Consider the following 26,871-nt stretch of genomic DNA (forward strand, 5'->3'; position numbering starts at 1 on the left):
ATCATTAGAATAGCTTTTCTGCTCAGAATTTTTTATTTATTTTCCAAAAAAAGGGATGTGTTCATATGATTGGGTATAATCATGACAGTGATGAAACCCGTATATTTTTCATTATGATAAAAATGAAACTTCTAGTTTGATCACTGCCTCATAAAAATAAACTGGTTTCCTCATTTTTTCCCCCTAAAGAGCTCTGGTCTGGAGAAAAAAAAATAGGAAAAAAAGAACAGAAAGTAAATTGCACATATTTGTCCTCTGCCATACAACATTTAAAATGCCATAAATTAAAGTAAAAATGAGCATGAAAGGCAGAAGTTACATACAGTAATAAACATCTGAGAACTACAAAGGAAATGGAGAAGAATTTTGCTTTAGGAAAAAAAAAACAAAGGATTAAAGAAAATTAGGAATCAATTGCACATATCTATTTGAACCAGTTTTTAAGCAGTATTTGTGCATCTTCACACATCTGTCAGTAGAGCAGAAGGCCTGGAAAGGGATGGACAAGGGCACACAACAAGGTATTCTTTGTGCAAGCACAACTGTAAGTCTAGGGCATCAAAATATATTTTTGAACTTTATAAGACATGGTTGTTTTTAAAATGTATTCAAAAGGACCATTACAGAGCAACCAATAATCTGAATCTTTTCCGTGAGAATAAACATATTCATTTCCACAAGAAATAAACATTTCTATGGGAAAACTGGGTATCTCAAATTGTGTTCTCATAAGAATACACCTGCATCAGGACTAGATCTCTAAAATGCAGGTGCCAGGGCCCCCTCCAAACAGAAAATCAGAGTCTCTGAATGTAAGGCCTAGTGACAGAACATTTAAAAATTTTGTATGCTTTGTATACATCTAAAGCTTTTGAATCTTTGGTCATCTGGACGGATACTGAAACAAAACTGAGAGAATGTAGGGGATTTTTTTTTCTTCCTTTTGAATTTCGAATCTTTTCACAAACAAAAGTTAAAAGATTGGGCACCATATTAATATTTGCATCCCCAGAACCAGGCAGAAGCATCTAGAAAATAGCAGAATGATCAAATTTGTGGATTTGAACTGCACAGCATGGTCATGAACAGCATAATTTATAACCAATAACATACCTTCTCCTATATCCAGTTTCCTCTGCTCTCCCCTGATCTTCTCAAAAGGAACTGCAGTTCCTTTTGCACAGACTCATGTCCTCCTTATTCTTCTTGGAAGTAATTATACATCTCCCATACTAGGACCATGATAAAGTCATAGGGGTTTATCTTGAAGATTTTGCAAATAGTATCTTTTTCTTTTTTCACAAATACAAGTGTACATGGCATTTGCCTTTTGTCTTTTACAGAAAAAAAATCACAGATAAGTATCTTGTTAAGCAAGATCTTTTTTCAACTATTAATCAAATAAACTTTACACCTCTAGCACAGTTTGCAGTGACTTGAATTTGAAGCAGCTAATATTTTTAGTAACAACTAATTAATAATAGTGTGCTCATAGCAAAAATTATTGTAGAAATGCACTTGTAACTTCTTTTGGCATTTTCCCTCTCATTGGAATCTCCAAGAATAATAAAAATAATTTTTGACCTATTGTCATAAAAAAATAATGTCTGGGACAGGGATGTAGCTCCATAGTAGAATGCTTGGCTAGCATCCACAAGGCCCTGGGTTTGGTTGGCAACACTAGAAAAAATAAATAAATAAAAATAAAACCTCAGTTCTGAAGCACTCTTAAGATTATTAAGGATATCTTTTTTAGTAAAATACTAGTATCTCCTTTCCTTAAATTGGTAACCTTTTCAAGCTTTTCTTTGTTTCTTTCTGTGCCATGCAGAAATTGTTGTCAGGTGAGGAATTACCAAGAAATGAACTTTATAAATGTCACAGGTCAGAATGGGTAAGGAAGATATGCTGTCTGGAAAGCAAGCTGACCTAGTGACCAAACATTCATATCTGTTCTCACCATCCAGTGGCTTGTTGTATATAACCTGATAACTAAAAAGTAATACAAAAAAAAACTTGGAGAAGTTACATGTTCAGCTAAAGATATGCAATAGTCTTTATGTCAGAGTGAATTGTGATTCATTAAAAAATACTTTAAAAAGAAATTGAAATGCTTTATATCCTGAAGAACCATACTCCCTTATTACCTTCTATTTCTTTAGGAATGCAAAAACAAATCCCAGGCTGCAGTCCAAAGTCTAAAAGGGTCAAGAGATGGCACACATTACAAAAATCTCACTTCAAAACAGTCCTTTTGTTTATGGTACAATTTGCATTATGTTAAAGTTGCTATATAAAGATAGGAATGAAAATCTAGGAAAGGTTCTGTGCTTGAAGGTTAAGTAGCTTTTCTTTTACAGGACTAAGTTCAATACCTTTTAAATACTGCTTTAATTCTTGCAAATCAGGTTCAATTTCATTAAAATCAACATAATTAACTAGCTCATAACTCATTTGGAGTAGCCTGTCCATCAGAGAGACTACTGTTTTTTACTTTCCATAGTCATGGACAAAGAAAAGTGATAATCTGCTTTTCTTATCACAGCACAAAATGTTTTATGTGGTTGAATACTGAATTCAACAGGAGCTCAAATACATTAGAGTCATGAAGTCATACAGTAACTCTAAGTTTCTCATTTTCTTTCCAATGCAGATACTGTTCAAGTGAAATGTGACACATATAGATTTACTGCTAGATCTTTAATAAAAATAAAGTTTTTAAAAGTAGCTAACTGGGTTAATATGTATTTTAAACATATTCAAAATTTCCTCTTAAGAGAAATGTAATTTGAAGTAACATTTTACTAGTGTTACTAAGCTGCATTCAAAAATGTGCTATGTAAAACAAAGACTGCCTCTTACAGGCATTAGAAAAGAACTCCCAAATTTAAGAACAATTTTCATAAGTTTCTACTGTTTTGATAAACTTTTGAAATTAAAAAGAGAGAATAATAAAAGTTATAACATCCAGATGTGGTGGTCCGCACCTGCAATCCTAGCACATGGGGGGGATTGAAGCAAAAAGATTATGAGTTCAAACCCAGCCTAGGTTACACAAGAAAACCTTGTCTTTCTCTCTCTCTTTCTCTTTCTCTCTCTCTCTCTCTCTCTCTCTCTCTCTCCCTCTCACACACACACACACACACACACACACACACACACAAGTCAGAATGGCAGGTGCTGTAAAAACTAACTAGAAGAATAAATTTAAAGGTCTAATTTTTCACAAAGATCCAAAATGATAAAAAATTACCTTATCAATTCCATGACTGCATCATTACACTGATAGCTATTGAAAATTATCCTTCAAGTAAAATTTTTGTTTGTGAAAGTTCTGAGATTTAATATATGCTTTGGCAGAATGAATAGAAATACAATTTTTTTTTTTTTTTTTTTTTTTTTGGTGCTGGGGTTTAACTCAGGGCTTTGCACTTGCTAGGCAGGCACTATACAACTTGAGCCACTCCACCCGTCTTTTTTTACGTTGGGTATTTTCAAGATAGGGTCTCATGGCTTTGAACTGCTATTCTCCAGATGTCTGCCTCCTGAGTGGGTAGGATTACAGGCATGAGCCACAATTAAATGTTCTTGATCACAGTTGACTTCAACAGGGAAAGTTTATAGAATTTGTTCCATAGAATATAGGATATTACTAGTTTCTCTTATTTAGAGTTGTAACTAATTACTTTTTCTGTACACTATCTTTCAAATCTTAATATTATCTTTCTCTGATCTCTCTTTATCTCAATGAATTTTCTTTCAACATCTTAATGAATGACCTGTTATATTCATTATTATGATGAGTATAATAGCCATTACTACTATTCATTCAAATGACTTCAGATATGTTAGGAGAATACTATTATCATTTATAGCAGCATAAATGTCACTGTGGTTTGCTTTGCTATTGAAAAATCTCGTACAGAAAAATTCTTTCCATTTGTCAACAACTAATCAACAAAAATTATTTGCATTCACTTAAGACAGTGACTTTTAAAATGCCCATTCTACATTCTAGGCCAATTGAATCAAATCCTACAGAATTCAAATTTATTTTATTAGGAAATTTCCCCATATTTTCAATGCATGGCTCCAATCTCGGTCAGATGCTTACATAGCAAGAGTTGATTTTACATAACAAGAGTTGATTTTTTTAGCATTGAAAACTTTTCTTAAAGGAGATATTTTATATTGTGAATAATAATAAACCCAATGACTAGAAAATAGGGTTTGAAAATATTACTGATAGAAAATAACACTCAGGCATCATGTGTTTAGCTCCTAAGAAATGCAGTGGGCATTAACTTAATGCTAATAGTAACTATTCATTTATACCTCTTAACTGGAAATTATACAGTATAAACCAAATTAAATAGATTAAGATTATAAAATCCCAACCTAATGCAATCCTGGTGCTCCAAATGACTCAGAGTTCACACATCCTGAGGCATTATGTGTCAATGTCTAGGACTTTATTCAAGATTAGTTTTATTGCACCAGTATGGGTATATAGCAGCTATTAGATTTTGAACTTATTTTGTGTTATTAAATGTTAAAATTTCAGAAAAAAATGCTCATCAATGTTCGCTAATAACACATCCCATGTTATGCATTAATGTTAAGATATCTCCAAAGTCCTTATATAGACTAGTTGAGAAACAATCTAGCTGGGTGGGGTGGCTTATTTCTGTGATCCTAGCTACTTGAGAGGCAGAGATCAGGAGGATCACAATTTGAGGACAGTCCAGGTGTAAAGTTCACAAGACCTCATCTCAACCAATAAATGCTGGGCCTGGTGTGTGCCTGTCATCCCAGCTAAGGCAGGAAAGGTAAGTAGGAGGATTGTGGTCCAGGCCTGCCAAGCATAAAGTGAGAATCTATCTCAGAACAATCCAAGCAAAAAGGGCTGGTGGTATGGCCGAAGAGGTAGAGCACCCACCTAGCAAGTACAAGACCCTAAATTCAAACCCCAGTACTAGAGGGGAGGAATATACATATGTATATAGAATATGTGTAATATGTATATATATGTATATGTATATAGAATATATGTAATATATATAATTGTTATGATTGTTATGATTATACTGCCCTCTAGTGTCAACTGGTGTTTACACGGAAGTTCATTTGCCTTTTTTTTTTTTTTTAATTTGGAGATGTTTATTTTTTTCCTTTTTTTTCGGTGCTGGGGACCGAACTCAGGACCTTGCACTTGCCAGGCAAGCGCTCTTCCACTGAGCTAAATCCCCAGCCCCTCATTTGCCTTTTTCAGATCAGTATTTTCATGACCCATTTGTCCAAGTATGGAAACGACCGGCTGGGATTATATACATTTGTTAATCTGGCTAACTTCATGCAGACTTGGACCAACCTGCGTCTTCAAACTCTGCCTCCAGTGCAGCTGGCTCACAAGTATTTTGAGCTCTTCCCTGATCAGAAAGAACCTCTCTGGCAGGTAAAATTGATTCAATAAATAATATGAGAAATATCTTGTAGTTCTGTGAGATAATCCAGATACGAAGAGTGAAAGCATCTGAAAGCAGCTGCATATTTGAGAAATGTTAAGTATATTCAAGAAACTACTTCTTCCTGAACTGTAGTCTCATTGATACACATTAGAAATTACGGAATTTTCAGTGATGTATTCTGTTGGTGGGAATACTCTTCAATCAAGAGTAAGAGATCAATTTTCAGACTGCAATTGGTTAAAAGAGCTCATGATACTCAGGTTGCATGTTAGGCAGGAGCCAAGTGATCAGCCCTGAACACATTCCCCTTTTCCTAATGACTGAACCACATGGGAAGGTCTCTGAGAGGGCTGCTTTCAGTATTACATTTCAGTTGTTATAACAAGCATCTTTTCATCTTAACCACTACAAATCACCAAATGCTAGCCACTGAAAAGACATGCATTTTCCTGCTCATTTAAAACCTTCTTATTAAACTGAAATCATTATTATTTTAGATGACAAGTTTAAAACAAAATTTTTTCTAAAACAGCAGTCAAAAGAGTACCCTCACTTTAGTCTTAATTAAAAATAGAAAGATGTATTTAACTTCACATATCTACAGTACTAATTGGATAGAAATAAGAAGTGACCCTGTTTGCTCATTCTTAAAAGAGTATTAAATTACTATAATTCTTCACCTTTTCTAGATAAGTATAGTTTGTAGTTAAAATGAAGGATGTTCTAGATACATCTTGCACAGTGAGTGTTGGTTTTAAGTATTATAGACCAAAAGCAGAATCCCTAAAATAGTAATTCACCTTCATTTCACCCTTTTGTCAAAACTGAGTACTTTTTAGCATCATAGTCTGTAAAGTTACATTTTTAGATATGCATTTACCAACCTTTGAAGGCAGCTGAAAGGAATGGGTATCTCTTTAAATAGTATAATTATGGCTAGATCCATACCCTTCAGAAGCATAGCAGGAAAACTCAAAGTTACTTAGAATGAAAGTCTGACACCTTATATTTTAGTTATTTGTTGAATATTAAAAGTGGGTCTCCTTTTAGGATAACAAGCTCCTCAGAAAGCTCATTATCTTTTTTTAAATCAAAAAATTAAAATATAAAACTTCCAGTTACAGAAAAATATTAAACTGGCAGTGCTATCAGTCTGTTTTCCCAAAGTGGAAATATCTCCCCTTTCTCACATCCTCACTCTCAACCTCAGGACAGAAAAGAATTATTCTAAAGCCTCCATGATACCACATCAATATTTTCAATTTTTAAAAAGGAGCCTCCTTGTTTGTCCCACTGTTTCCTGGAATATCTTATAAGGATAAAAATTGGAAATGCTGATGTGATTGGACTTTGGTCACATGATAAGGTGAGAGCACACACAGGAGGTATGGGGATAGGTAAGAAACCCAAAAAACATGAGAGTATTTGATGTCCTCACTGCATAGGAACTAATGCAGAAACTTTAAAGTGACAGAGGTCAATAGGAGAAGGGGATCAGGAACTAGAGAAAAGATTAGTTTGAGAAGAATCAACTTAGAATGTAACACATTTATACATGGAAGCAATGCTAGGAATCTCCCTGTGTAGCTATCCTTATCTCAACTAGCAAAAATGCTTTGTCTTTATTATTGTTTACACTCTCTCTTCAACAAAATTAGAGATAAGAGCAGAACAGATTCTGCCTGAAAGCAAAGGGAGGGGGGCGGAGGAACGGGCAGAGAGGGGAAAAGGAGGAGGCGGGGGGATAGCAGGGAGAAATGGCCCAAATGATGTATGCACATATGAATAAATGAGAAAAAAATTGGAAATGCTGGCATTCAATGGACACACACAAAAAAATGCATCTCTATATTCTTCTCCAATTTAGAATCCTTGTGATGACAAACGTCACAGAGACATCTGGTCTAAAAAAAACCTGTGCTCGCTTACCAAAATTCTTGGTGATAGGACCCCAGAAAACTGGTGAGAACTTTTAATGTTGTGATTAATCAAATAATCAATAAAACTACAAAAGATTAGACAATGATTTCTTGTCATAATGAGATCTTAAACTTCCTATAAAACTGATAAATGAACAACATATTATTCTCGGACATAATCGTTTAGCTCAATGATGTACTTAAATGCTTTGTCAATGTGTTTTTTAAAGTGAAAAGGACAAAATAGATGTCACACAGTTTGAATATACAGCAGTCAATCTGGTGACACATCTTTTTTGTTTCCCAAAGATCTTCAATGAGAAGTGTTGCTAACCATATCTGAAATTAAAACTAATCACATGCTTGAAAGTGACTGGCAGGATTTGGTCAAAAGTCATGAGAGACATACATAAGCACCTAGAACTCTTTATAATAAATTGCTTCCAGAAAAAGAATTTTCCATCTTCCCAATATGATCTATTTGTAAACTGTTTCTTGCAGAGATGACAATTTTTTAAAAGTCTAAAAGATGTTTGAAAAGCAAAATTCCTAGACATAAACAAAACTTTGTGCTAGGAAAGGTATTTATTCATACCCAGGAGAAATTTTTTGCACCTTGTCTTAAATTGGTGTGCAAATTTTCTCTCATAAATTCCTTGTTTCTTTGAGAATCAAGATTAAAGTGAATCCCAGTGGAAGTGTTAAAATGCCAGATATTCAAGCTGTATCCAGAGTGATAAATTATTTGGGGCCCTTGGATTCTGGCTTCACAGAAAACAGATATTTCAACTGCATTTCTTGCTAGGGAGAATACATTCCCTCTTCTTGTCTCTCAGGAAATAACTGAAAGTTCTAAGCAAGGTACACAGAGAGCTTAACCTATTCATTTTTTTCTTAGCTCCATTGCAAATATCATTCTGAAAAAAAATAGGTATGGCAGACACATTTCTTGTCCTTATTTACTTAGTTTGTCCTTACCTATCTAAAATCAAAAGGCAACTAGAACATTGAAACTAAGTCTCTTCAGTGAACTCCCCCGTCATCACATAACTTGTCATTACTGATCACATCTCTCCAAATCTTGACACACCAAGTTTGTTTCCAAAAGCTCTTGAGGGATGTACTTTGCCTCATGCTATGTTGGAAATACAGACATTTTAACATTGTGCTTAGATGGCAGAATTATTAGTTGTCATCCTCAACCCACTTGGGTTTCCAAGTGTTATGTTACTATTTGGATATGACATTTGCCTTTGGAATAAAAAAATTTACAGAAAATGATGGTTTTATATAGAAATTTTATTTTTCCCAGTTTTATTGACATCCATTAAATTCACTCATTTTAAATGTACAATTAGGTAATTTTGAAAATTGTATGCTTTGTAACCACCACCAAATACAGAACAGCTCTATCAGAAAAGTTTCTCTAGGTCCCTTTGCCATCAGTTCCCCCAAACCCTCCTCATACCAGCCACAAGCAACCACATTTTTCCTTTTCTAGAATTTCATGTAGATAGAAGCACATACTTTTGTGTTTAACTTCTTTCATTTAGCCTGATACTTTTGACATTCATTCATTTTGTATCTATCAATACTTTATGAAATTAATTTTTCAATTAGTCAAAATTATCTTCTCATATCAGCTCCATGAGAATTAAATAGCCTTACTTCTGACTTTAGTTTTGTCAAAACTATCTTTCTGGACAATTCTGCATAGGTTTCTAGTTATCTGGATATTCAACTATTTTTCAGTTTTGAAAATGACAAAGAATATATAAACTAAAGCTTTCAGATGGTTATTTAATTATGTGTGTCTGTAATGATGTGGTTGGCTTACTGCAGACAAAATATATATACAGGACAGTTTATTCAGACCAAAGAATATGTCTAGGCAAGACAGAATTCAGAAACCACAATTTCATTTTTTGACCACTGACAAATAATATTATGCCTTTTATTGACTATATAAAATAATTAGATTATATACATTTTTTTCTGTTTCTCTAATGCTGGTCATGAAAGGTTATTAAAAGCAAACAACATGATATAATACAATTCTTAAAAAATAAAATTCAAAAAAGAATGTTTTCTGAAATATTTCAGAATGTTTGTATTCTGAAAAAATTTAGAAAAGAACTACTTTTTCCACATTATTATAGTCATACTCTTCACAAAGGTTAATCCTTTCCAGTTTTTAAAAAGACCTTATTTTTTCTGAATTGTGTCTCAATTATGTAACTGAGATATAAACATACTTAATATATTTATAATTCTAAATTATATCTCAATAGTTTTTTAAAAACATGTTGCAAATATTCAGATATGATACTACTTGTGTAGAAGTTCCACACAGATTATCTCCAGGGCCCTTATAAAACTCTGATAGCTAAGCATTTCCTTCCCCAATACACAGATGAGAAAAGTAAGACAGAGAAGTTAAATAATTTTTGTTCAAGTTCACACACCTGGTAAGTACTGGAAATAAAACTCTTAACCCTAGGATTTACCTGACTCCAAATTGAGAACATGTTCTTTCTACTTTACTGTTGTGAATTTGAAGTAATACAAGATCTTTTCCCAATACATTTTTTATGTTGATACACATTTCTTCTAATTCTTTGATTTTTTAAAAGATGGTCACCAGGCCAGCAGCATTAGCATCACCAGAGAACTTGTTAGAAGTGTGAATTCTTTGGCCACTCCATAAACCTGCTCAGTCAGAAACTCTGGTCCCTTGTTCCTTCCTATTATTGCTTATACTCTCTCTACAACAAAATTAGAAATAAGGGCAAAATAGTTTCTGCTGGGTATTGGGGGGGAGAGGGAGTGGGTGGAGCAGGTGGTAAGGGAGGGGGTGGGGGCAGGGGGAAGAAATGGACTAAGCCTTGTATGCACATATGAATAATAAAGGAAAAATGAAAAACAAAAATGCAAGACACACACAAAAATAAAAATAAATAAAAATAAAAAAAAAAGAAACTCTGGGACAGGACCTAGTTATGTGTGTTTTAACAAACTTGTCTAGGTGACTCTGATGAATGCTGAAGTTTGAGGATCACAGTTTTAAGTACAGCTTGTGAAGACTATTTTTACTTATAGATTCCTGTGTTTCATTCCCTATAATTATCTATGATTATAGATAAATGCTTATTGTTGGTTCAGATGTAATCTACAAACACTATCTCTTTTAATTCATTTTTTAGACAGTATCATTATTGACAGAAAGTCATTATAACAAATTTTCTATTGTAGAGATGTGGTAGAGTTAAGTATAATAGTAAAGAAGGTTTAGCAGAATGATAAGAATAGTCAAAATTCTTTGCAAATGGCAACATAACATTACTAAGCAAAATTAGAATGATAATTTCTCCAAGTGAGAAAAATACTACAAGGTCCCGTCTGATTGCTATTGCTATCTATTAACTTGAAATACAATTACAGAGCCTGTTCCATCACAGTGTATATATTGTAAATCACATCAGAGAAGTAGAAATTATAGGATATATTTCTCTCATGACTACTGAATATACAGATCAGAAATATTTTGAAATTATGATTTTATAAACACAGTCACAGTTGCAAATGTGGGGCTAAATCTTTGACAACTGATCCCAAACTGCCTTTCTTTCTTCTGTAGTAGTCTGACAAAGCTGCACACTTTATCTCCTAATTTGGGCTAATAAAACATTAATTTTACTTCTTATCATATTGCTCACTTTAAAAGAACTCACATCCTTATTCCACAATAGTCAAAAATCTACATGGGCACCTGTGATATGCCACTCTCTTTCTAATAAATGCTAATATTATGTTATGGCACTAAAAAAAGATGCTAATTTTCTTCATAGAAACTTAAACAATTTTTCACACTACTTTTTTTTTCAAATTTATGAAAACTTGTTAAGTTATTAAATTCTGTCTTGGGCTTAGCTTTCATAGGCTTCAGAAAGAACTTTATAGAACACAAATCTCAATTTTGATGGTAATATGTTAACTAATGGTATGTTTTAGTTATATAATTCTTTATTAATATCAAAATATCTTCAGGTACATTATGTCATTTCATCATCAGAGAAAAAAATGTATGAAATAAATAAGGCAGGTGATTTTCCATTAAAAAAAACCTGAAACAAAGAAAAGCTAAAAGCCAAAGTCATATCAGATTGGTGACTGAGCTAGGATCAATAGCTAGTTCTCCCAATCCCTGCAACAGGCCCTGTCTCACACCCCTCCATCTCCATTTTTTAGAACCTACTTCTTTTTAAACTCTGTGTGATCAGTTTAAGTCTGCAGTATATGTAAAGAATCTGCTTAGATCATTATACTACTTACATTATTAATGACTTTGAAATGTTAATACTAGGAAACTGTCTATTTCATTAATTTCTAAACCTCTGCTGTCTTTCCAGGTACCACTGCTTTGTATTTGTTCCTGGTTATGCATCCTTCCATCCTTAGTAACTCCCCCAGCCCAAAAACCTTTGAGGAGGTACAGTTCTTTAATAGAAATAACTACCACAGGGGGATTGATTGGTAAGATGGGTTATTAGTATAAATCTAAAAGTATATATACTGTGCACAGTATAAACTTAGTGTTGATATTTAGAAACATATAAGTTTATAACCCCAAAAAAGTTTACCCTCTATGCCTTGGAAATTCATTGAAATAACATAAAGGAACATGAAAATTTTTCATAGCAAACCCTTCTCAGTTAATGAAAGGACTTGTTGCCTCAAGAGGCCTGTATATAATTTCAATTGGCATTAATTATTTTTTATGGTAATTACAGATGTGAAGTCACAAATAGCATAATACCCAAGAATTTCATTGTTCCCTGGTTATAAGAAATCTTTCAGATCTTTTCCTTGTACACTCTTCATTAGATGATACTATGGTCCACTTGTATAATTTTCTATTGTATAAAAGGCAAAAAATGTAAATAAAAATCTATAGATATAGATATATTTCATAAGTAATGATAATACATAATATTTAATTTTCACCTTTGAATTAAAATTAGAAATAAATTAAGCATCTGAAGAAAATAATATAAAAAGTAAAAACATAGATATAGACAAATCACTGTAATGTAGTAGAAGTGTATAGCACAAGGAAACATGTTAACCATAAACTATATCTACAGGTCTTTCTATTAAGTTTGAATGCTGGACAAAGAGTGGGTAGAAAAAAGCAGAATTTTAATAACAACTCCATAGAATAAATATAGCATTTTGCATTTGCATAATGAGCCATGTACATTAACCTTGTCAAATTGCATGCTCTCAGTTAAAAGTATCAATAACTTCAGTAGTTGGCTTGTGGGTAGTCTGAATGGAAAGATAAATAAGTGGATTGAGCACAGTTTGAGGACCTACTAGGATTTACATGTGTTTTAATTATATATAGTTCACTGCCAAGTCTTCCAAACAGTGGTTGATACTAATGTGGTGTCAAATAACAGCAGGGAGAATCAATAATCCTTCAGTTGCTTCAGCTTCCACTTGACCACTGATTCAGATTAATATACATGCATTTATAGGTAATAGAATAAAATGTTGATGTCATGACTAAAAGGAATGATTAAAAACTTCTTTGGGGAGGAGGGGGAGAGGCAAGTACAATACTTAGAGTCCCTGGAACGTAAGAATAACTGTGGGAACAGTCCATTTTTTTGTTGTTGTCATAAATTGTATCAAACAAGGCCTTTTGTGATCATAAGCCAATAATTGCATAGGCACTATAATCAAAACAAAAAGTCCCTTTAGCAGCTTAAAAGGAGATGGCATAAATAAGTAGGAAGCTAAAGTGCAATGAAAGATTTTAAATATAACTTGACAAAGTTACCCAAATACAAACACTTTTGATTGACAAATTACACATTTATAAAAGGCAATTAATGCAAACAAATAATGGTAACTGCAAATGTCAATTTATAACAGTAATTACAGCTTTGCTTTCAACAACATCAAATGTATTCACAGTCAGACTGGCCTGGCCTCTCTCTGAAGCATGAACCCCTTTGCTGTCTTTTGGGGGTCATGATTCCACAAGATTGAAGATTATGTCCCTCAGAGTTCCAGGGACATTTAAAAAATTAACTTAGGTACAGTTAGTTAATCTGAATGCAAGGATCTGCTTTTTTTCCTTTTTCTCTTTTTGAAGAACTGGATGAAACTGTGGCTACCTTAACTGACAGTCAGCCTAAGCATGGGCTGAGGGTACAAGCAAATTAGGCCAAATGAACATCAGAAAACTTCATCTTCACAAAGTAGCCAATATTTGCAATCAGAGGGTCTCAAAAACAATGTTTGATTTATGCATGCATGTAGGTTTTATGCTTTGTGATTTGGTAATATTATTTTTAATTGCATGGGAATGTAGTGGAGGGTTAGAGTAATGTGCAGAAAGTCATAAAATCCATTAGCATTTAGGACTTCTGCTATGCTTGCTAATTCTTTGGATACCTGAACACTTTTTTTCAAAAGTGAGCTTATCTGGGGAACCTCCAGATCCCATCCTGGAAATATGAACCTGAATTCCTTTCATTTACTTGTTTAATAATCAAACATTTTTCAAGTATCTGTAAGTCCCAACCTCTACACTAGAAAAATGTGAACACATAGTCAACAAGAACTGGACCCTGCCTTCTCTATAAGCCCCTGAGCCCGGCAAAATCAACATGATATAGTTTCAACATACAGAACTACTTCAGGGGTCTTAAAAGCCTAAATTATTCCAGGTATAAAAGACTGTTGGGAAGACAAGATCATTTTTTAGAAGCTAAAAGCTGTCTAACTTTCAGCACCTCCACCCTCTTTTTTTGTGATCTTTGGAGCCTCTCTCAGAACAAACATGCTTGAGATAAGCTTGGTGAATCAAATAGGATACCACTAGACACTCATGACAGCCTTAGCATCCGTGGTACCAGAATGAGCTTCTAAACAAGAAGGACCCTGAAATGTGGTGCTCCCTGTAGATAGAATGTGCAACAGAAGAGATAGCAGATCAAACACTTCCAAAATTTTTGTACATCTCTTTCTCTCTGAAAGGATGGCAGAATGACCTATCACCAACAATGCCCTTCTCAGAAAACATGAAAGGATTTTGTTACTGCTCTGAGTCTCAAGACATCACCTTGTTGCAACAGTTTACATTTTGCAGTTCAGTGACACAGGAATCCTACCAGGAGCTTAATAATCTGAAATGACAAGGTCTCACAGTTAGACTCTGTGCAAGTAACACAAGATCTTTTGGTCCAAAGAAATAGCACACTATCAAAAGAAGTGATCATGTAAATGCATGATTCTTTTGTTCAGTAATTATTTAACTACCTTCTCTTGCTGCCCAAAGTTATGGTGGCTTATAAATTGAAGTGGATGGTGATGGCAAATGAGGCCATTTTTATAAAATTTTACAGTTCTTTTAAAAAAGCATTTTTCCTCTGAAAGGTATCACTCAGGGCTTCAGAAATAACATATTGTCATATGCCAATTTAGTTGTACTTGACAACTTTTACGCAGGCAGAACATTAAACAGATCCTGAATTTCAGTGCTTGAGTCTACACTGTGTTCACACTGCTGGTGTTTTGAATTACCACTACCCTTAAGGATACGAGACTCAGCCTTGGGAATTTTGACAAGAGTTTATATTTGGAAATACGTACATACTTTTAAAACTTTTCTTATAATTATTCTAATATATATTAGAATACGTAGAGAGATATAAATGGCTCTATATGAATAAAAGTTAAGCCAACAGACAATATTCACAACAGACACATTATATGTACTTTGACACTGCATGACTAAGTACAACAGCACAACACACTAGTAGGAATGAAATTATTTTACTTTGAGAAAGAATTTTTACCTAAATCTTTTTTAAATGTCTTTGAACTAAACATATCTTCTTTTTTTTTAAATCAGATTCTCTTTTTGAGTGCTTACATTTTTGTCTGTAGGGTATTTCTACATTTAAATACATTTTATATTTAATCTGGTTATTACTGCAGTTTGATCACTCCGTGTATACATTTTTGTTAACACATAACTTTCTTCTGTTATTAAGCAAACAATAAAATGTATCTAGAAAAACTTTTCCAAAATGTTTTTATTAGGGTTCTGGACATATTTCCCCTGCTAACTATGAAGGACAAATGCCTTAAAGAAAAAGGTTTTTATTTAGGAAACAAATGAATTTGTGGGACACCTCTAATGTCTTCAGTCACTAGGATATAAGTGTAAACCAGAGTCTTATTTTGAGAAAAATATTCCTTTTCTAAGTATATGGATTTCTTCCCTGTTCCATCTAATGTCACCACTGACTTTCTGTTTGAGAAGAGTGCCAATTACTTCCACTCAGAGGAAGCTCCTAAAAGAGCTACTTCCTTGGTCCCCAAATCCAAGATCATCACCATTCTCATTGACCCATCAGACCGAGCATATTCCTGGTACCAGGTAAGGAAGACAGAATCCCACAGGGAGAAGGGGAGTTTGTACAAACCCATCCTGGGTTTTAATAAAAGAGATCTTCTAGTTGTTTGACAGCTACAGCACACATATGTATATGTGCTTCCATACATCTGCATCTTACAAGCAAATGTTATAACAATTTTAAATGATTAGATTTGTCCAAGACATATGCTCTAAAGGGTTAGATAGCAAAAACTTCAAGTTTTACAGGTTATAAAGTCTGCCACTTACAGGTTACAAGTCTGCCATTGTATTGCAAAAGTAGCTGTGGATATGTAAATGCGTGAACATGGCTGTCTCAGTAAAACTTTACAAAACAGCAAATGCCAGCCCCAAAAGAGCTGAAATAACCTCTTGTACTGAAGAAGCAATCTATGGAAAAGCATAGACAAGGATTTGTCATCCCTGCTCTAAGCCTCTTTATGCTCACTGTCATTGTTTCTGATGTTTATTAGAACCTATCACTTTGAAATAATAATAGACTTTAGTAATATGTATATATAAATACACTTTTACCTTAGAAAATCATTAGAAATAATAGCTAGTAAAAAAATCCTGTGCCAGTGATATTTTAAACACCAAAGGTTCAATAAGAAGTTGTAAAATTAAACTAAGGAACATAAAAAAATTCAGCATCAGTGTCTTTAATCTGTAGGATCTTCAGTTTCCTTGTGCAGTTTTATGATTTAAAAAATGCTCTCCAAATATTCATGATTTCCATCTAGTCATCAAATAATTTTAGTGACTACCATTTGCAAAGTATTATTTTAAAAGTGATTTTAATTAATAAATGTGGACTCTATACTTCACACTGCCTTTGGTCTAATAATTGGAGATATACCATAAGTATAAATAATCATATAAATTAGACAGTAGTAAGGAATGGACTAAAAGAGTCATTCGGGATAAAGCCCATCTTACATACAAGTTATATTTACTAACTTGGCTGCAAGTTAGAAGCCTAACAGAAGAACCATGCACACTCCATAAAGAAGGGAAGGATCTGAAAGGGGAATGACTGAGGTAGAATTAAAATGAAGCATTTTGATTGGTACAAAGCAGAACAATGCGTAAAAGGGTTATCAGCAGATAAGGGCTAAAAAGCAAACTAAGGTCCGATTTCCTTGGAACTATGAGGTTTAGATGAATGTGGAATAACATTTACACAAAAACTCCTTATCTGTACCTCTGTGAGTGGGATGGATATGAAATCAGAGTTTTGAACTACAGGCCCAAACTCCTGGGCTTCTACATGTCAGGTCATCCCTATATATCAAAGAGACACTGGTGAAGGGCAGAGAAAGATTTATAACAGGGCCTGGAACATGCTGTGGGAAGAAGCAAAGTAAACACTTCAGCCAATTTCTAACCACCTTCAGGCTACAGATATGATAGGAACTAGGGCAGAGAGCAAAAGTTATCCTTTGTTAAATAGTCCCAGTTACAGGTATGGGCTGATTGGACATTGTCTCAGTTCTGGCTCTCAGGGATTCCAGAGAAGTTTGTTACTGCTGTCCTCACTTGAGGGTGATACACAGCAGAGCTCAGGTTGTGGGGGGCCCTTGGTCTGCTCTTAGTTAAAAATCAAAGGTGGACTCAAGAAGCAAAAGTCGGAGAAGTTTTATTGGTAGAGAAGAGAAAGGAAAGGCTGCAGCAGGATCCGAAACCAGTGGTCCCGAGTCATGATGGAAATCAGGTTTTGTAGCTTTTTTTATTGGCTGAGAGCAGAAGTGTCTCTCTGGTGCAAATGGATGTTTCTTGGGAAGGAGAAGTGTCTTCCTGGCTAATTGACATTTTTTCGGAATGTGGACCTCCCGCAGTCCACCCTTCAAGGGGAGCAATCTGGGTCCTATGAGATGATTACTCCTGTTCCCTGGTCAGCCTCATCATTACAGGTAATTGGCCTCATTTGGCAGGGGGAAAGTGGGGTCTGTCCTACAAGGTTCTGCTGTTCCTTAGGGGTAGTTTCAGTTCTTTGTCATAAAGATATTATCAATCAGCCCTGTCCTTCAGGAAAGAGTGACTCAGAACAAAAGACAACAGGAACAAAATAGAGACAGAGATGCCAAGCTTTTCTCCTGTTTAGAGATTCAGTGCTTTTCAACAAAAGTGACTTAAGTACCTCTTACAGATACAAGGCTAATTCTATGCATTCCAAGTACCCATACAGCTCATCTTCTCCAGGCACAAATGGGATCTCCCACTCTCACTGATAGTCACACAGCTAACTTCTTGATAATTATGATACTAGAGAATAAAGTTCCTCTGGACTGAATCCTTTGTTATTTAACAAAAACAGAGTTCCAGTTGTCAGAAAAGGTTTTGTGACAGGACAGGGTGGGAAAGGGTCAAAGCAGATGGAATCCTATTAATAGGCATACTGATGATAATTTGCACAGCAGAGACTGGAGACACTCTAGAAAGTTAAGATCCATAGAAATCCACAATTCCACACTTATCATTCATCCCAAACCTGGACCCATCTTTTAAATAAATATATACATCAAACTGCATAAAGACAGATTTTTATTTTGTACCTCTTACCTTTTCCACCAGGCATCTAGAAAAAAGAGAAATAAGTCTAATTGACCCAAAAAGAAAGAAGAAAATTGGAGCTTGGCAGCCACTTAGCCCCTGAAAATTGGGAATTTTCAGAAAAAGGAGGTTTCAAGGCTGCAAGCTAACAAAACATCCTAAATATTGCAAATAAATCACTCTACAGTGGCAAAATGCAGCCTTAACAAAGTCTAATAGCATCTGTAGTACAGTAATTTGAATCCCAATTGCAGCAAATTTGCTATTCAACTAGATGTGGTAAACATCCACAAACTCACCACTAAGCCTGAATATATATTGGTCAATTTAAGGAAAAGGTGATTTTCTCAAACCCATGGGCCTGAGCCTCAACCATTATAAAAACACTTTCATATTTGGATTGCTGCTTTCTGTGATTTCTGCACAAAAAATGATTCTGGTTTACTGCAAAGGTTACCATTAGATAAAACAGTCTTGGCTTTTAGATGCTAGGTAATATATGATAAAAGCTGTGGTTTTTGGATAATGTACATGTCAGAGTTCTCAGTAGTTTTTCCATTTAAATTAGCTGATAGGGCTTTTCTAATCTAAAACTACATTACTAGATAGAGCAAAACTATTTGGCAGAACTAGTAGAGTGCTTGTGTATTGTTGCTATTCACTGAGAATGATAAATGGTTTGCTTATGGGCTAAAAAGGAGATATTAATGCAGATTTCAAAAGTTTACTTTCAGAATAAAACATACACCCCAAGAAAACTCAGGAAAGTTACTTAAGGAATCCTATCAACAAGAATTCAGCTTCTACCAAATAAGTTCTCAAAAAGTACACTCTCATCAGTATCATAACTTTAAATTTTGATGCTTCAAGCAAACAGTTTCATCCTTTATTAATTTCAAAACAAATAACTCTCCAACAGTGGCACTCTCCCTTAGCTTTGAGACTTGTCACAAGGATTGTTTTTTAATTATTTATGACTATGGTTCAAGTTAGTTTAATTATCCACCTTTTCATCATAGCACCAGCGATCACATGAAGACCCCACAGCTCTGAAGTTTAGCTTCTACAAAGTAATCTTGGCTGGGCCCTGGGCACCCTCAGAACTTAGAACCTTGCAGAAGAGATGTTTGGTCCCCGGGTGGTATGCCAGCCACATCGAAAGATGGCTTGTTTATTTTCTCCCCTTCTAGGTATGAAGCAATAAGAATTTACATCATGTAATAATCTCATTAAGTTGATGACTTTGCCTCAAGGATACAGAAAGTTTTTATCCATTGAAACATTACTAGCTTTTTTACTCTTTACTTGTAAATAAGGAGACTGTGGCAAAGAAAAATAGATAGGCAGAGGTAGAAAAACAGTTTAATTTTCTAAGAATAATTCTCTCTGCTCCATTTTCTAGTGTATGCTTTTCCTGATTGTATAGTGTTTCCAAAGCTTTGTAGCTCTGATTTGTATTCTGATGTGAGTAAAGCTTGAAAGGGAGCCTCTTTGCCAAGCAAGACAATATTGTGTGTTTAGTTAAGGGCCATCATTTTCCTTCTGAACTGCCTTACTGATTTTTTCATAAGTCCTATGGGTTTTTTTAGCTTCCTTCCTTACTTCTCTTTTGCCTGACATCAACTTGAATTATAAAATCAACCACTAAAATGGATTAGATAAGCAACACAGTGACATCTAGATACTTGTGTATCTAAAGCCATTCTGTTATGATATGATAGCTGCTGCCACATATTGCTAATTAAACTTGTATTAGAATTAAATAAGATTAAATGTCAGTTCATTTGTCTTAGCCATATTTCATATGCTCAGTAGCTACAGGTTAGCCAGCAGATGTAGAACATCACAAAAAGTTCTATCGAACCTCTTGGAAAAGAGGTATGGACAAGCCTTGCACTATAGACTTTGTGGATTTCCACCATGGCCTCCTGTCATTTGGTCTTGCTGGGTTCACCCTCACTAGAGTAACAAATTCTTCCCCTTAGTTTCTTGAGGAACTTTCTGTCCATGTTAAGGTTCTCTGAGAATCTTATATGGATTGTTAATATATTTGTTTAAACTTTATAATGCTACTCTAACCAAGAGTTCTAGTCCAAAGGTCCAACTCCTCCTGGAGTCAGGCCATATGTCAGGTCTGGCAACTCACCCCAACACACTGCATAAAGAGATGAACAAAGAGAAGGACAAAGAAAGATTTTTATTACATGGCACGGACACACCATGGGAAGAGGCAAAATAAGCAATTCACCTTATCTTCAGGGTACAGACATTAACTTTAGGGTTAAATACAAGAATTGGGACAGAGGAAGAGAGGAATGCAGAATGATTAAACAGCCCAAGTCAAGGGAGTCACAGTTGCTCATCATCTCAGGATAGTCAGGTGGTGCCTGGTCAAGATAAGAAAGGCATTTTGTCTGGAGGTATCAACTTTTGTCACAAGATGTTACTGATCAGTCTGGTTCTTCCTAGATTCCACAGTGGCTGCAAGGTGACTGCCAAGAGAATGGCTCAGAGCAAAGACAGATACAAAGTGGAGGCAGGGATGCTAAGCTTTTATCCTGCTTTTAGTTACCCTTTGGACATTTACAGGCACAAGTGAGGCATCAGTGCTTTTCAGGATAAATGGTTTCTCAGTACCTGTTACACTACTCCTGATTGGAACTGTGAAGAATGACAGTTCCTCTGTCTCATTACTACTAAGCTTATTATAACCTTTCTTTCTACAGTCTTCCTCCACAACCTTAATGACGTAATCATTGTTTTGTTTGTATTTAAACTTGGTTTACATTTGTGATTTCTAGTCATGAAGAGGAAGATAGCCTTGAAACAGGGTTGTAAAACATGGTAAACTGTCAATTAAAAGCTGTAACCTCGGACAGAGCTGTGAGGAATTGCCCATTAGAGCCATGCAAAAGTTTGGGACCAAGATGAAAGGCACCATGCAGAGATAAGCACCCATTCCTGCCTTCCTTTGTCTCCACTTGTAAATAAACTTTCCAAAGCAGGCCTCCCCCCCCCCCCCCTGCTGCTCTTATCTAAACCTTAGGTCTCTAACCCACTACTAGCCCTACTTTATGGGAGAGCACATTCCTTGTAACCTGATACCCTGCACTGCCTTTTAAATATCCTGTGAATCCTTTGTTTGGGGCTCAGACACTGGTACATGTCTGGGCCCGCTAGCTTAAAAATTAAAATCTGAGTTGTCCACTCCTCCGAGTGTTGCTTGGTTTCTCCTCTGACAATATTGCCACAACAAATGGAGGCCCCCAGCGAGATTCCAACCGACTGGCCCCTTGTGCCACCAGCCAGTGGCTGGGCTGCATTGGAGTAGGGAGGGACACAGGACTGAATGAGGTGGCACGCCACCTGATGGTATTCTGGGTTCTCCTTCACCCTGGTGCCCCAACTCTCTGAGCAGTCTTGGCCAGGCTTGGACTCCAAGGAGAAGTGGACCAACTCATCTGGCAGTCTTGTCCGGACTTGGTAAGCACCACCCCCGGGAAATCAGTCCTAAGTCAGGTCCCGTCCCACTGGATGGAAGGGGAGCTTGATCCACTCCCAGGAACCTCCAAGAAGAGTTCCACAGGTCTGCAGTCAGGTCCCATCCTACTGGATGGAAGGGGAGCTTAATCCACTCCCAGGAACCTCCAAGAGGAGTTCCACAGGTCAGGCACTTCTCCCAGAGGGAGGGAAGGAAGGTGTTATAACTTTGGTGTGAATGTGTGTGTGTGTGTGTGTGTGTGTGAATTTGTTTAAAGCATGGGCAAAATTTAATTTGCTCCTGGAATTCCAGCTCATTTTATGCGCACTTAAATTGACAGTTTTTCTGGCATGCTTAATTTATAAAACTTTTTGTGTGTGCATGTAAACATCTTAAAAATGGTTCTTAAATTGATACTATAAGATTAATATGATATTCAAGGAAAAAAAACAGGATATTTGTTTCAAAGATCTTTGTTATAAACTGCTTAGACTTTTACATTTAAATATGTAAACACCTTAAGGACGATTCTTATTGTAGAGTAAACGTAAAAGTTATTACTCTGTTCTACTGCTACCTTAAACAACAACAACAACAAAAAAAACAAGCTTTCAAATTTATTTCAGTCAGGCCTCACTAGGATGCAGACACTCAGGGGTTAACACTCTGGCTTAGCTAGGAAGGAAAAAAAAGAGGCTACAGTCTGCAACAAAGTCTTGGAATTTAGGTAGTTAAAATGACCTTAGCCTGTTTCATTCTGTCATAAATAAAATCTGGGATTTAATTCTCTCTTATAATATATGGGTCTATTAACAAATGAGTTTTCTATAAATTGCTTTTATACAAAAAAGTAATTTCAGAGTTGCTTTCTTTCTTGTTTTCTTTTCATGCAAATATAAGGCTCTAAGTTAAAAGATTTTATGAGTTATTTTCAACAAGTAACAAAATATATAAAAGGTATTAAGGATATGGTTTTTTTCAAAATAAATAAAGGGTTAAAAAAATACTTTTAGATAAAAAAGAGGATAAAGACCATCTCCCCAGAGGATTCAAAATAAATTGTCACAAAGATACAGAGTAAATTGTCATAAAATGATACAGCTTATAGATGGTATATAACTAGTTAAAGTTAACTAAAATCCAGTTACATTAAATGTTTTATAACTTCAAAGTTTAATGTACTGATGTTAAACTAAAATTTAATTCTCTAAGCTCATAACAAGGCTACCTTAAAAATATTATATTGGTCTAGATAACATTTACAAAAATTGTCTTATAATTGTTTTGTTTTGTCAAGATAACTCAAAAATTTTTGATACTCAAGGTTAATCCCTAAATTTGTCAAGATAACAACAGTTTATTAAAACACAGAGAGACAAGAGGCAGCTGAACACAGGGAGTACTGCTGCACTGATATAAGGGTTAAGACAGATTTACTTATGTAAAGCCAAAGTGCACCTTCCAGATAGGATAAAAATAAATAAATAAATAAGTAAAAACTCCAAGAGGAGCACTACACTGGAAGTCAAGATCTCCAGTTTTTATTAGACATAACAGAGTGGAGAGGTTAGTCCTACTCCTTCCACATGGCAGGTGGAGGAAATTTTTCCCTGAGATGACCAGATTGGGGCTGTTATTTTAGGGGGGGTTCCATTGACTGCAGGTGATGGTATTCTGCTATATGTCAAGAGCCATCTGTTAATGTCAACAATATGGGATATGATTTCTTATCAACATCTGAGCCATGGTTCTTGGCCACTGTTTCCTAACTTCACACTTAGTCCCCATAAATATTTACCTGTGTTCTCTGGTAATTTTTGTCAGGGTTTTAACTACTAAGGTAACTGAGTCATGTTCATTTAAGAGTTGGTTTATGTTGGGGTTAACAATGACAGCCATATTAGGACTAGACTCCCCCCCCCTTGCAGCTGGCTCACCTTTGTCATCCTGGATATATGCCAGGGACAGCTGGGCAGACAGTGACTTTCCTGGTACTTTTCCACTAGCCCCCTATGTCTAGCCCAAGCCTGTATATGGCAATGGGCTCTTGCTGTCTTGCTGGGGTCCCCCTCCACAAGGCCCCTGCCTAAATAATAAACCCTGTACCAGTGTTTCAGCTGTCTCTGTGCCTATTCCATGCCTCTTATTTTCTTTTTTTTTTTTTTTTTCATTTTTCTTTTATTATTCATATGTGCATACAAGGCTTGGTTCATTTCTCCCCCCTGCCCCCACCCCCTCCCTTACCACCCACTCCACCCCCTCCCGCTCCCCCCCTCAATACCCAGCAGAAACTATTTTGCCCTTATCTCTAATTTTGTTGTAGAGAGAGTATAAGCAATAATAGGAAGGAACAAGGGGTTTTGCTGGTTGAGATAAGGATAGCTATACAGGGTCCATGCCTCTTATTTTCTAACAGTTATGTAAAACTTTCTAGATGACCTCATGGTTAAACAACTCTTGTCTTAGATGATTCTAATACAGTTTGTACCCTATGCTAGTTTGTGACTGGGCTGTTTGGGTTTGCTAAAACTGTTCTTTCCCCCTACAACTGATAAAAATCGAAAGTTTTACTTCAAGAGCAACAACTAAATTAATATGTGTATTAACCTCTATAGAGTTGTGATGCTGTTGCTGGTTCCTGTGTATTAAGTATATTTGTATTTTCAAGTATATCAAGTCTTCTACAATACAAAATTTAGATAAACATGGTAACAAAAAGCTAGTGGTACTGATGTACTGTTCTGTTGGTTGCTAAATTGTCCATCAAAATTTTAACCATGGCTCTTTTAAGTTTTTGTCATTTCAGTTCTGATCCTCCCGGGACATTTATAATCAAGTCCATAAAAATGACTAATGAGCGCCTATGTGTCAACCAAGGTAACTACTTAGTCATCTGCTTTTGTTAGATTTTGTTTTGTATTGTCCTTGTCTAAAAGTGCACTGCCTAAGAGCCGTTCCTTCTAAGCCTCTTTGTTGCTTAAATTTGGCCAAAAGGGTCTAGTTGGCACTGACTCCCACCTGATCTGCTCATTATTCCCTCTCAACGTGGGACTGAAACCAAACAAACAGAATCCAGGAAAAAGCAGCCAATCAAGAAAGATCTTCAGTCTGCAGCCATACCACCCTGAATGCACCCGATCTTGTCTGATCTTGGAAGCTAAACAGGGTCAGGCCTGGTTAGTACTTGGATGGAAGACAGATCTTCAGAAGAGACTGTTCAGAGACTAACAATTTGGAGACAAAAGCGGGAATGCCATCAAAGTTCCAAAATGGAGTCATTGGTGCCAGACCTCTCAAAGATAACCAAGGCCAAGAGGATTAAAGAAATGGTTCTTATGCATGTGTGGCTATCTGTCATTAAAGCTTTTCCAGAAACAAACTCACATTTTTAGACAGGGTCTTCTACTTAAATAGAGACAAAATAACTATTTTTACTGGATCTAAACATGTCCTTTAATACTTAAAGATGGTGTTTTTAACTTAAAAAAAAGTTTTCTTGGACATATATACTGACAGTATATTGTTGCCAAGGTAATTCTACTCAGTTAAAAAAAAAAGGAGAGTTATGATATATAAAAAAATTAAAAAGAAACTACTCCAACCCAGTTGTATGGGTCCCCATCTAGTAATGTTGGCAGCTCTTAGGACTGTTGAAGTTACAGGAGTCACTCCCGGGACTCATCACTCCTGGATAAAAGGACAGCTGCCCCTGCAGAGCCCAACATCTGACAGGCTCTCCATGATTCAACTAATACCCCTCAGATTAAGGTTCCAGAGAACTTCACAACAGCATGCCATCACTGTTGAGATCTCCAGCCCTGCCCCAGCCACATCCCGGAAGCTGGTTGGTCAACGCACGGCAGAAGCCTGAGGATTCATTCACCAGGACACAGATGTATCCTCTTTGTCACCCATACCTTATCCTGCTGATTAGCATTGTACAATCTGTTTACACGAGGACTGGCTGTCACTGCTCCCCAAGATTGAAATGTAAGCCAGAGATTACTGTTGGCCTTCTGTTACCTCCTCATAGTAGGAAGCCTTACTACTGTTTGGTGTCATCTGAAGCCTAGACTCCAGTCTCAGGCATGAGGTCTCTGATGTGTTATTGCCTTCTGACTCTGCTACATTTTGAGGTTGTCCAATTGGGAGGCTGGGATGACTGCTCAGCCTGCATAAGGCCGCCTTCCTTCCAGGGAAAACTGAGGTATGCCTTCACCTTTTATCAGTATCTGTCACCCGTGTGCAGCATATCAATCTCTGAATGCACCAGGAGAGGGATGATTTACTATAAAGAAAGCTGATAGCCTAACTGGGTTACAAAAAAACAAAGACATTATAGGGCATATGGATTGCTGGGAGAAAGACAGGGACACCTTAAAGTCATAAAACAGTGGAGGAAATAAACCTCCTTGTGCCACCCTACCCTTCTACCCCACTCCCATATCAGTTTACTAAAGGGAGAGCCACAGATCTAGAGAGGCCACCCAGAGGTGATTACCTAGGTGGACCTGGGCCAATAAAAGACATTGATCTGCCACCACCATGACCCCCGTTAAGGCTTCCTTCTAGGAAAGGAAACCTTAACTTGGAATCTCAACTGTACAGCTACCGCCATTCGATGTACAGTTGACAGGCTATGGTGCACCAGCCTGGGATTCTTCCTTGTCTGAGGGACCCTTGCTTACCAGTACTTGCCAGCTGACTGGAAGGGTATTTGCACATTAGCATTCCTCACCCAAGATAAACATAGTGCCTAACAATCAGACACCCCCACCTTTAATGGCTCATGTGTGGTCGAAGAGAGCTACCCAATTCATACCTTTATTAATTGGACTGGGGATAATGACTGGGAAAGGAACAGGCATAGGAGGGACTGCCTCATCAGCCGCCTACTATAATCAATTATCTGTGGACCTAACAAATGACATAGAACAAGTGGCTAGGTCTATAGTGACCATGCAGGACCAGCTAAACTCTAGCATCAGTGATCCT

General features: G+C 36.0%; 1 protein-coding gene and 1 pseudogene across 1 annotated transcript in view; one reads left to right on the plus strand and one right to left on the minus strand.

Moving 5' to 3' along the window:
• The window catches only part of LOC141421428 (bifunctional heparan sulfate N-deacetylase/N-sulfotransferase 3-like), an 87,894-nt pseudogene extending 75,969 nt beyond the window's left edge, over positions 1–11,925 (plus strand).
• Positions 1–26,871, minus strand: part of LOC141421631 (serine/threonine-protein phosphatase 4 regulatory subunit 1-like) — a 280,678-nt gene that overhangs the window by 217,022 nt on the left and 36,785 nt on the right.

Source organism: Castor canadensis, chromosome 3 (genome assembly GCF_047511655.1).
Source record: "Castor canadensis chromosome 3, mCasCan1.hap1v2, whole genome shotgun sequence".
Taxonomy (NCBI): Eukaryota; Metazoa; Chordata; class Mammalia; order Rodentia; family Castoridae; genus Castor; species Castor canadensis.